The sequence below is a fragment of the Lactuca virosa genome, chromosome 8 (genome assembly GCF_052849685.1).
Source record: "Lactuca virosa cultivar CGN04683 chromosome 8, Lactuca_virosa_CGN04683_v6, whole genome shotgun sequence".
Classification (NCBI taxonomy): Eukaryota; Viridiplantae; Streptophyta; class Magnoliopsida; order Asterales; family Asteraceae; genus Lactuca; species Lactuca virosa.
This window is the reverse complement of record NC_136433.1, coordinates 160,158,946-160,167,937: the sequence shown is the minus strand read 5'-3', so window position 1 is coordinate 160,167,937 and position 8,992 is coordinate 160,158,946. Positions and strand designations below refer to the sequence as shown.

Sequence of the window (8,992 nt, the reverse complement as noted above, 5' to 3'; positions counted from 1 at the left end):
GCAGACTGTATCAAGTACAGAACACCTCACTGATCCCAAGTAGCTGCAGCTCTCTGCTCCTCAGAATACGTCCCAATAACAAGTCCCCACCAATTCTTCGCCCCGGACCTTAACAGGTTCCGAGCGTGCCTGACCTTCTGGTCAGTAGAACATAAATATGTGAAGCAACATCCCTTCACGTCATATGGTACCTCATGGTTATGACCGGGTCCCGAACCCTATCAAAAGTTGGGGCTTCGCATCATCGAAGTCCCGATACTAGAAAGCCTAACTGGCTCCTCCCCCTGCCGTTGTTACAGCTGCTATAGCTGCCACGACAATCATCTCTGCACTAGTTGCATAGCGCTCGTCGAAATACTCAACCATAACGGTCTTGATAGACCCAAACATCTCCGCCAACTGTCCCCGAACAATCTCAATCACCTCCTCCCGGATGATCTCACGGACACGACCCTCTAACAATGCGGGCCTATCCTAGCTGCCAACTCCCGACCCTAACCTGGGTTCGGTCTCAAGACGTCTCGTAACCACCATTCTGGTAAGACATCAGAACGATCTTCTGATAATGCATAATATAACAGGGGACCAACTCCTTACCCAACCCTAGGGGTTGTGACTTCCTTGCTACGCGTATGGGTCCTGTGCTTTCAGTAATACGGGCCCATACTACCTTCCACACCTACCCATATTTGTCTCAAGTATCACCACAACACCCTACTAATACAGATAGCGAGCGCTCAATCCTCACCCCAAGAGGAATGCCAAATACCTCATAATTGGCCTCCTGGCCTCACACAACCCATCCATCCATGAAACTTCCACCAACCCCTGCAGCACTAGTGTATGCTAGCCATACATAACGCTGGACCCTATAGACTTTCGAATATCCAATCCTACCCTATACCCTAATCAATAAGAACAGAACATAAGGCAAGATCAAACATTCTCAGGCTATAAGATCTTAATTATATACAGCTGTGATGCATACACAAGACAACTACAGTAATGATGTCAATTTCACATAAGGGAAACCCTAGGCTAGCAGGCATCATGTAATCAGGCAATTCTATCATGCAATTCCTGAAGATCCCTAGCCTAGTACTAGCATGCTGTTCTAACATATCACAATATCAAATAACTGTATAGTATTTTGGGGTCTACTTACTGGCTCCGGCTGATCGTACACTTTACATCCTCCTTTACTTATTTTGAAAACCATTTTAAAAATCATTTAAAAATCATTTTCTTGATTTGAGACTGGATTCACATGAGTGTTCCTCCAATTCGCTCAAACCAAGGCTCTGATACCAACTTGTCACACCCATAAAATTCGAGCCAATTTAAAACTTTTTAAATCATTTGAAACCATTCAGTTATTACAATTTGTTTTCAAAATAGTTTATACATCAGAGTTCCCAGAAATCATAATCATTAATCGAGAAAGTGTACGGTCACGCCTTCGCCTCCCCGCGGCCATCCGCTGAACCTGAAACAATAAAATGAAACTGTAAGCCCGAAAGCTTAGTGAGTTGCCCCCAAAATACCAATCTCATATAACCATAATCATATCATATCAACGAATACAAAACAGTCATGCATCTCGAGTATACAGTGTGACTGGTCCGCCCGCACCGGGCCTTCAGTCCACCCGGTCCACTCTCTGAGTCTACAGTATGACTGGACCGTCCGCACCGGGCCTACAGTCTATCTGGATCCATCCCAAGCCTTCGGTATGACTGGACCGCCATACGGCCTACAGTCTATCCGGACCTCTCGTAGGGTATGTTGGCCTTCAACACGAAGCAGGACCGCCTCAACCCAAACATCAAGCAAATAACCATGTGCACATATAACAGGTAATCACATAACAGCCCATAGACAGACAAACCGATCTAACAGATCATATAGTATAGCAACATCCTAACCAGGATACCGACCTAACCGGTCACTAACATAGCATCATCCTGTATACCAGGATACCGACCCTAACCAGGTCACTAAACATAATACCGTCCTAGTTACCAGGACGCCGATCTAACAGATCGATAAACATATCAACAATCCTATAACCAGGATATCGACCTAACCGGTCACTAACATAGCATAACACCATCCTAACTACCAGGATGTAAATCAGTAAGTATATCATGCAATAATCCAATTACAAACCATAAAGGACGGCATTGGTGCCTTAGACCCTGTTGATATAGTGAGGATAACTCACCTGCAATTGCCGACTGAAGAGATAAGATCAAGCTGTTCCGACCACCGTCACGAACTTCACCACTGAATACTACCAAAGAACCAATTCCATTAATACCAATATTACCAAAATAACCTTGAAAGTCAAACTGGTCAACTCTTGGTCAAAGTCAAAGTCCTCAGTCAAAGTCAACCTTCCTGATTGACTCTACTCGCCGAGTCAACCCGTCGACTCGCCGAGTTCCCAACTTCAGAAAACTCTTATATCACAACTCGACTCACCGAGTCACTCCATGACTCGTCGAGTTTAACGATCTCTGAGTCCTATCATGACCAACTCACTGAGTCACCACTCAACTCACTGATCTGAGTCTTAACCAGAAGAGGTTGGGGTTTTGCGTTCTGACTCGCCGAGTCCAAGAACAGACTCGCCGAGTCCACGACAATCTTCAACAGACTCGCCGAGTTGTTCCTCCAACTCGTCGAGTTCATGCCTATCTTCAACAGACTCGCCGAGTCCAAGAACAGACTCGTCGAGTCTCTTCAGTCCTTTATTCATGCAGAGACTTTTCGAGTCATGCAGGGGCTCCAAACTGTAGATCCACACTTCTAGGTCATGACTCTTACGTAAAGTTGCAAACTTTACGTGAATACAAGGTGTTATAAGCCCAAATCACTTTAGGGCTAAGGTTTAAGACAATGATGCTTCACCAACAAGCCAATGGCTGCTACTTTGTGAGGTTCTGGACCAAGACAAGTCTAGATCTGAAGTAGCAACCTCAGATCTAGACCCCTAACCCGAATTAGATCCTTAACATGCCAAAATGGCCCCAAATATCATTCTAGAATAGATATAAATGCAATAGAGTCAAGGTAACAGCTTGTTACCTCTAAAATGTGCCCAAGCTGAAGTAGATTCTGGATCTACACAAATCCGTTGATGCTCTACACTTTGATTTACAAGCCTTCTTTGCTAGAATCTCCTTCCAAAGCTTCCAAGTTCACTCCATAGGCTCACACACGATTCTAGGGTTTTCTAACTCTCAAGGGGTGACAAAGAGGCTGAGGTGAGGACTTAAGGTGATTTAAATAGGGTGCAAGCCCTGAGATTAGGGTTTTCTCTTCCCAGCACCAACTCGTCGAGTCCAGCTTCTGACTCGGCGAGTTGGTCACTTAATTCGCGACCAAATCCCGATCCGACTCGACGAGTACTCGCACCTACTCGTCGAGTAGCTTCCTCAATGTACACTTTAAGCCCTTATATCATATTTCTGAAATTTGGGATGTTACACGTAAACTCCTTGTGATGGAGTTTCCGGCTCGATTGCAACGCAATGAACTTAAGCTGACACACCCCAACACACAATCCTTAAGTGTATTAGGCTTAGAACACTCACACAGACCCCGAACAATGCTAAAAGATAGCAGAAACAAGTCTGACATTTGATTGCATTGATTGGCTTTACCGGATAGAAATTTTTGGGTTGTAACACCCATGAAAATCTTATTATTTCTTATTATTTTCTTTTATGGGACAAGTCCCCCCATGTTGCAGCGTAATCAATGAAATCCCTCACCTTTTGAGCTTGCAACGTAATCATTTCAGTCACAATAAAGGGATAAAAACCTACTACACTGTAAAAAAATCAACATTCTTTAAGATTATATGTGCCTTATCGCAAATCTTAAAAAAAACTCTGTTATTAATATTCTCAACAAATTTTCGATGTAAACTTCATATCTTTCAAAACCAAGAGTGATTTATAAATGACTATATATACCATTCTTTTAGAATTTCATATGAGTATGCAATAACCAGAAAAAAAAAACTAGTTTAAATTAACATAATGTAAAAAGTATAAAAGAAAAAGTAAGTAGAAAAAAACATACCTTTGTTCCAAACATAACTCGAGCAATCCCTCATATATGCTGGCATTGATTACATCGACGACGAGGTAGTAAAAGATGATTAAGAAAGGATGATAAATTCGAAATGGGTGTGTATGATAAATTCAAACAAACTACCATAAAAGATGATTAAGAAAGCAACCAGTACATAAAGATGTCGATCGGAGCCTAATTAAACGATGGAAAATATAGCTTGTGAATACGTTCAACCTTACACAACTATCGTCATTTTCATGCAGTCTCACTAATTCTTATTCATTTTTGTTCTCACGCATCGTTTTTTACTCATTTTCATTATTACAGAATACGACTCAATAAACATTCTGACAGAATGAGAATAATAATAAAAAAAGTCTACAATAACCTTATAGACGATTTAATTAATGAGAATGTGTGATAATGACAATAGTTATGTATGATTGAACGTATTCACATTATCAAACAACATATTTTCTTTGTCATTCTCACAAAATAATATTGTCCATACGTCCGCACAATAGATGTCAATCCACATTTGAACCCCTTTCTCTCTCTCTCTCTCTCTCTCTCTCTCTCTCTCTCTTTCTCTCTTTCTCTCTCTCTCTCTCTCTCTCTCTCTATATATATATATATATATATATATATATATATATATATATATATATATATATATATATATATATATATATATATATAGAAACATGATCGGGTGATGACTCATTTTAAAGTGAGGACTCGTGACGACGCCTTAAAAAAGTTGAAAAAAAAACTTTAAAAAAATACAAATCATAAAATCGAGCATAGACCTATGCCCGGGGGAAAAAATTGGAAAAAAAATTTGGATCATTAAAATTGAATCATGGATCATAATTGTGCAAAATAATAATTTAAAGTTGAATCATGGATCAATTTTTTCAATTTTTTTCTCCCAGACATAGATCTATGCTCGATTTTATGATTTGTATTTTTTTTTTTAGATTTTTTTTTTCAATTTTTTTAAGGTGTCCTCACGAGTTCTCACTTTAAAATGAGTCCTCATAGGAACCGGACTATATATATATATATATATATATATATATATATATATATATATATATATATATATATATATATATATATATATATATATATATATATATATATATCGCTATTTTAGTTTGGGTATACAAATAAGACAAAAGGAAAATATCGATCATATCCCTATGGAGATCAATGGTTGAAATTTGGTCATACAATCACACAATAATTAGGGTTCATATATGAACCTAACACACACACACTCTCTCTGTCTCTGTCTCTCTCTCTCTCTCTCTCTCTATATATATATATATATATATATATATATATATATATATATATATATATATATATATATATGTATATGTATTATACCTTAATATACATGTCTTAATGTATGTACACTCATTATGTACACTCATTTTATGCATCATAGAATCCTAAATCTTAATTTGGTCAACATTTGAAAAAGTCATAATCCATATTTTGAATTTAAAAAATTTAAGATAAGATTTGACCCATAATTCCATCACATTGGCTATTGAATCAGTCAACATATAGAAAAATTCAAGATAAGAATGAAAGAATGATTTATCAGCTTATCTTCCGGGATTTTGACCAAGTCCCCTGTAATCCCTAAGTTAAATAGATCGTGCCTTCCCTATATTTCAGCCGATCGAGTTTATAAAATACCAATGTTTCCCATCATCCTCTATGTGTGAAACCCTAATCGACTCTAGCCACCTATTTCAGCCGTTATCCACCATCTTAACCACTATCAGCCTTCACCGCCCTAACCACCACCGCTCACCACCGTTGTAAGCACCTTCAACCATCCACCTCCTTCTCACACCATAAACCACAATCGTTTTTGCTGCTTCCTCCTTTTCATTCTCACTTTTTTTGTGCTTCTGTGTTCCTATATCCCCTTTTTTGCTTACCATGCACCCACCTCAAACCCTAACAATCTCGCTTATTTTGATTTTAAGGTTTTCGTTGTTTCTGGATATTGATTTTGATTTCATTTTTGTTGGGTTTCTCAATTTACCACTCCTTTTTCATTTTTGAAGAAACGGTGATAATCAGCACCTTATGTTGACGTCTTCACACTTATGCTCGATTTCAAGCTACTCTCCATTCCTGCATGGTTTGAAGGCCCGTGTATTCCCACCCGTTCCTTTAAATGGAGCTGCTTGCCACGCTCCTTCTTAGGGTCACTACTGGAAATAATTTTGGGTTTGAGAACAATTGATTCAAATTAAAAGGTTTGAAGCTTTTTAGAGTGATTATTCTTGGAAGCATTTTCCTTATCGCATTTCTTAGTTGCATCAGAAGTCCAAAGCACTACATTAGGGGGCAAGGTAAACATTTGACTAACAATCTTGGACCTTTGAATTGACATAACCACACACATGTATCATTTGAACTATATGCTAAGCTCTAAATTGAACTATGACGTTTTTTTACAGCATCACAAAAAGACTTGGGAGGCTATGTACTGTCTTCTATTTTCTTCTTTCTTTTTAATACAAAGATTAGAGTAATCATATTAATTTTAAATTCTTTACTCTATAAACAAATTTATAATAGATTTTTTATTAATCCTCCAGGCTTCTATTAAGGAAGCTTGCATCAGTAGAGCTAATCTACCCGTTAATCTTGATGTTCATACATTCTGAAGAAGAAAAACTAAGCTCAAAATGGTATGAGGATCTAAAATTTACAAGTCACACCCTATGTACCAAATACGTTTTTTTCCTCCCTTTTTAGCAGTTCGATTTGCAGAATGATGTCGAGTCTGGATATTTTAACAAATGGGTTATGGAACATCATTGTGTTTCATTGGTAAAAAAATTACATTTTTTTTTAAATTTTCATGTTCAGCTTCTTAACTTTTTTTTCTTTTTTCTTACACATTAGAATAGTTGAAGAAGAATGACCGATCATGTAAGCATTGATCGGTGCAAATATATTCTATTATGTTTTTAGAAGGTAGTTTTTTGTTTATTTTGATATCTAGCATCGTGTTTTTTTAGTTTTTTATTTTGGCATAGAAATGTTCATCTTACATTTATCGAAATTACTAACTTATTTCTATGGACCCAGATCATTTTGAACTTTGAAATGAATCAATTTCATTTCTATTTTCCTATCTCAATATTCTATGTTGGATGTTTATTTTAGGGTTTTATTTAACGGTGTTATTCAGCACCCGCTATTCCCCTTAATCGATTTGACTAGCAGTTACATTTTTATTGAAAAATTGGCTATGAGTTTTTTTACATGAATCTTTCTGATCATTTGATCTCAATGGAGTTTAAAATTAGAAAGCTTCAGATTCGGTGCTTTGAGGTGCTTGTAATTTTGAATTAGTTAATTATAGGGTAAATTACACGGATGGTCTCTGTGGTTTAGGGTAATCTGCGTGTTTGGTCTCTAACAATTTTTTTAAACTCGGGCCGTCCCTACTTTATATTTTTGTTACACGCTTGGTCTCTATCTGACCTAAAAAGACTATTTTGCCCTTATAAGGATTTTTTAGTTTTTTAATTTATTAAAAGAAAATAATAATAAAATTTATGGTCACCCTATTTACACATTCACCTCGTTCCTATACCCCCTGTAAAAACCCCAATCCTACGTCCCACGAGATCTTCCTCGTCTTCTTTTCTTCTCCGCCGGCAACTCTTCACCACCATAATACTCCCGTCATCGGTAAACTGATCCCCACCCAATCTCTTTCCTGCTCTAACATCGACATCCTCATATCACATCCTTCTTTCCCCCGCAACCCTCCGCCTCTGACGATTCATGGTATGTAGAGCCAAAGAAAACAGAGATGATTGTTCCGGTGGAACAACAACTGTTGTCTCTCCAAAATCAAATCATTAAAGGATTCAAATTACTAGTTTCATGTGAGTAAACATTTTAACCCATAACTACCGATTAGATCATTAAAAGATTTAATTTACAGACCTGCAAAGTAAAAAAAAAAACAAAGATTTAAAGGACTCAATTTGCTAATCTGAAGACTCAGTTTATGCACAGAGATGAATTACAGGTGATAACTATGTCGACAATTTTGGGCATCAGGAAACATCTCTTTTAAGCATTTCATCAAACACCTCTTGTGCAACTCAAGTGGACTCCATTTTTTCAGCACCAATCACAAAGTTATATCCAGATTATAGTATCCTATATAATCAATACAACATCACACGTCATGTACAGTTAATACAAACACAACTCACACAAGAGACCTGAGGAAATAGAGAGAACCAATAACAACAGAAAGAGAATCGGAGAGGGGTAGAAGAAAGGATTGGAATTTGTTTTTTTTATTCATATGATGTTACCTGGAAGGAAGTTTCACAGATGACACCCTCATTTCCAATTATAAATGTAGCTCTGTGGACTCCATTGATTACGGCGATGGTTGGATCGACCAACATCACCGGTACTTCACGAGGTTGGAGGGTTGTAGGTGCGTTAGAAGGATGTGGAGTAGATAGGTGGCGGTGGTTGGTTGTCGTTGAAGTTTTCCGGCAAGAGAAGACGGATGCAGAATCAACGATGGTATCTCCGACAAGGTGTGAGGTTGTTTGTCGGTGGAATCGGCGTTAGAGAGAAAAGATACAGGGATGAAGAATTGAAGATGGGTTGCTTTAGGTTTAAGTCTTTTTTTTTATAATTTGTTTTAATCTATTTATGTTATTTATATAACAAAACAAATAAATTAGAAAACTTAGAAAAAAATTAAAAAAATAATAATTAAGGGCAGTATAGTCATTTTATCTCATACAAGGACCAAACGCGTAACAAAAATATATTTTAAGGACCGTCCGAGTTAAAAAAAGTTGTTAGGGACCAAACACGCAGATTACCC

At 37.5% G+C, this 8,992-nt stretch overlaps 1 long non-coding RNA gene across 1 annotated transcript; it reads right to left on the bottom strand.

Annotated features, from left to right (window-relative positions):
* Positions 1–7,972: 7,972 nt before the first annotated feature.
* LOC145133249 (uncharacterized) lies at positions 7,973–8,776 on the bottom strand. The gene is made up of 2 exons (XR_013718500.1): positions 8,463–8,776; positions 7,973–8,301 (listed from the first exon to the last, which is right to left on the bottom strand). It is a non-coding gene; the product is annotated as an uncharacterized LOC145133249 (long non-coding RNA).
* Positions 8,777–8,992: the final 216 nt, after the last annotated feature.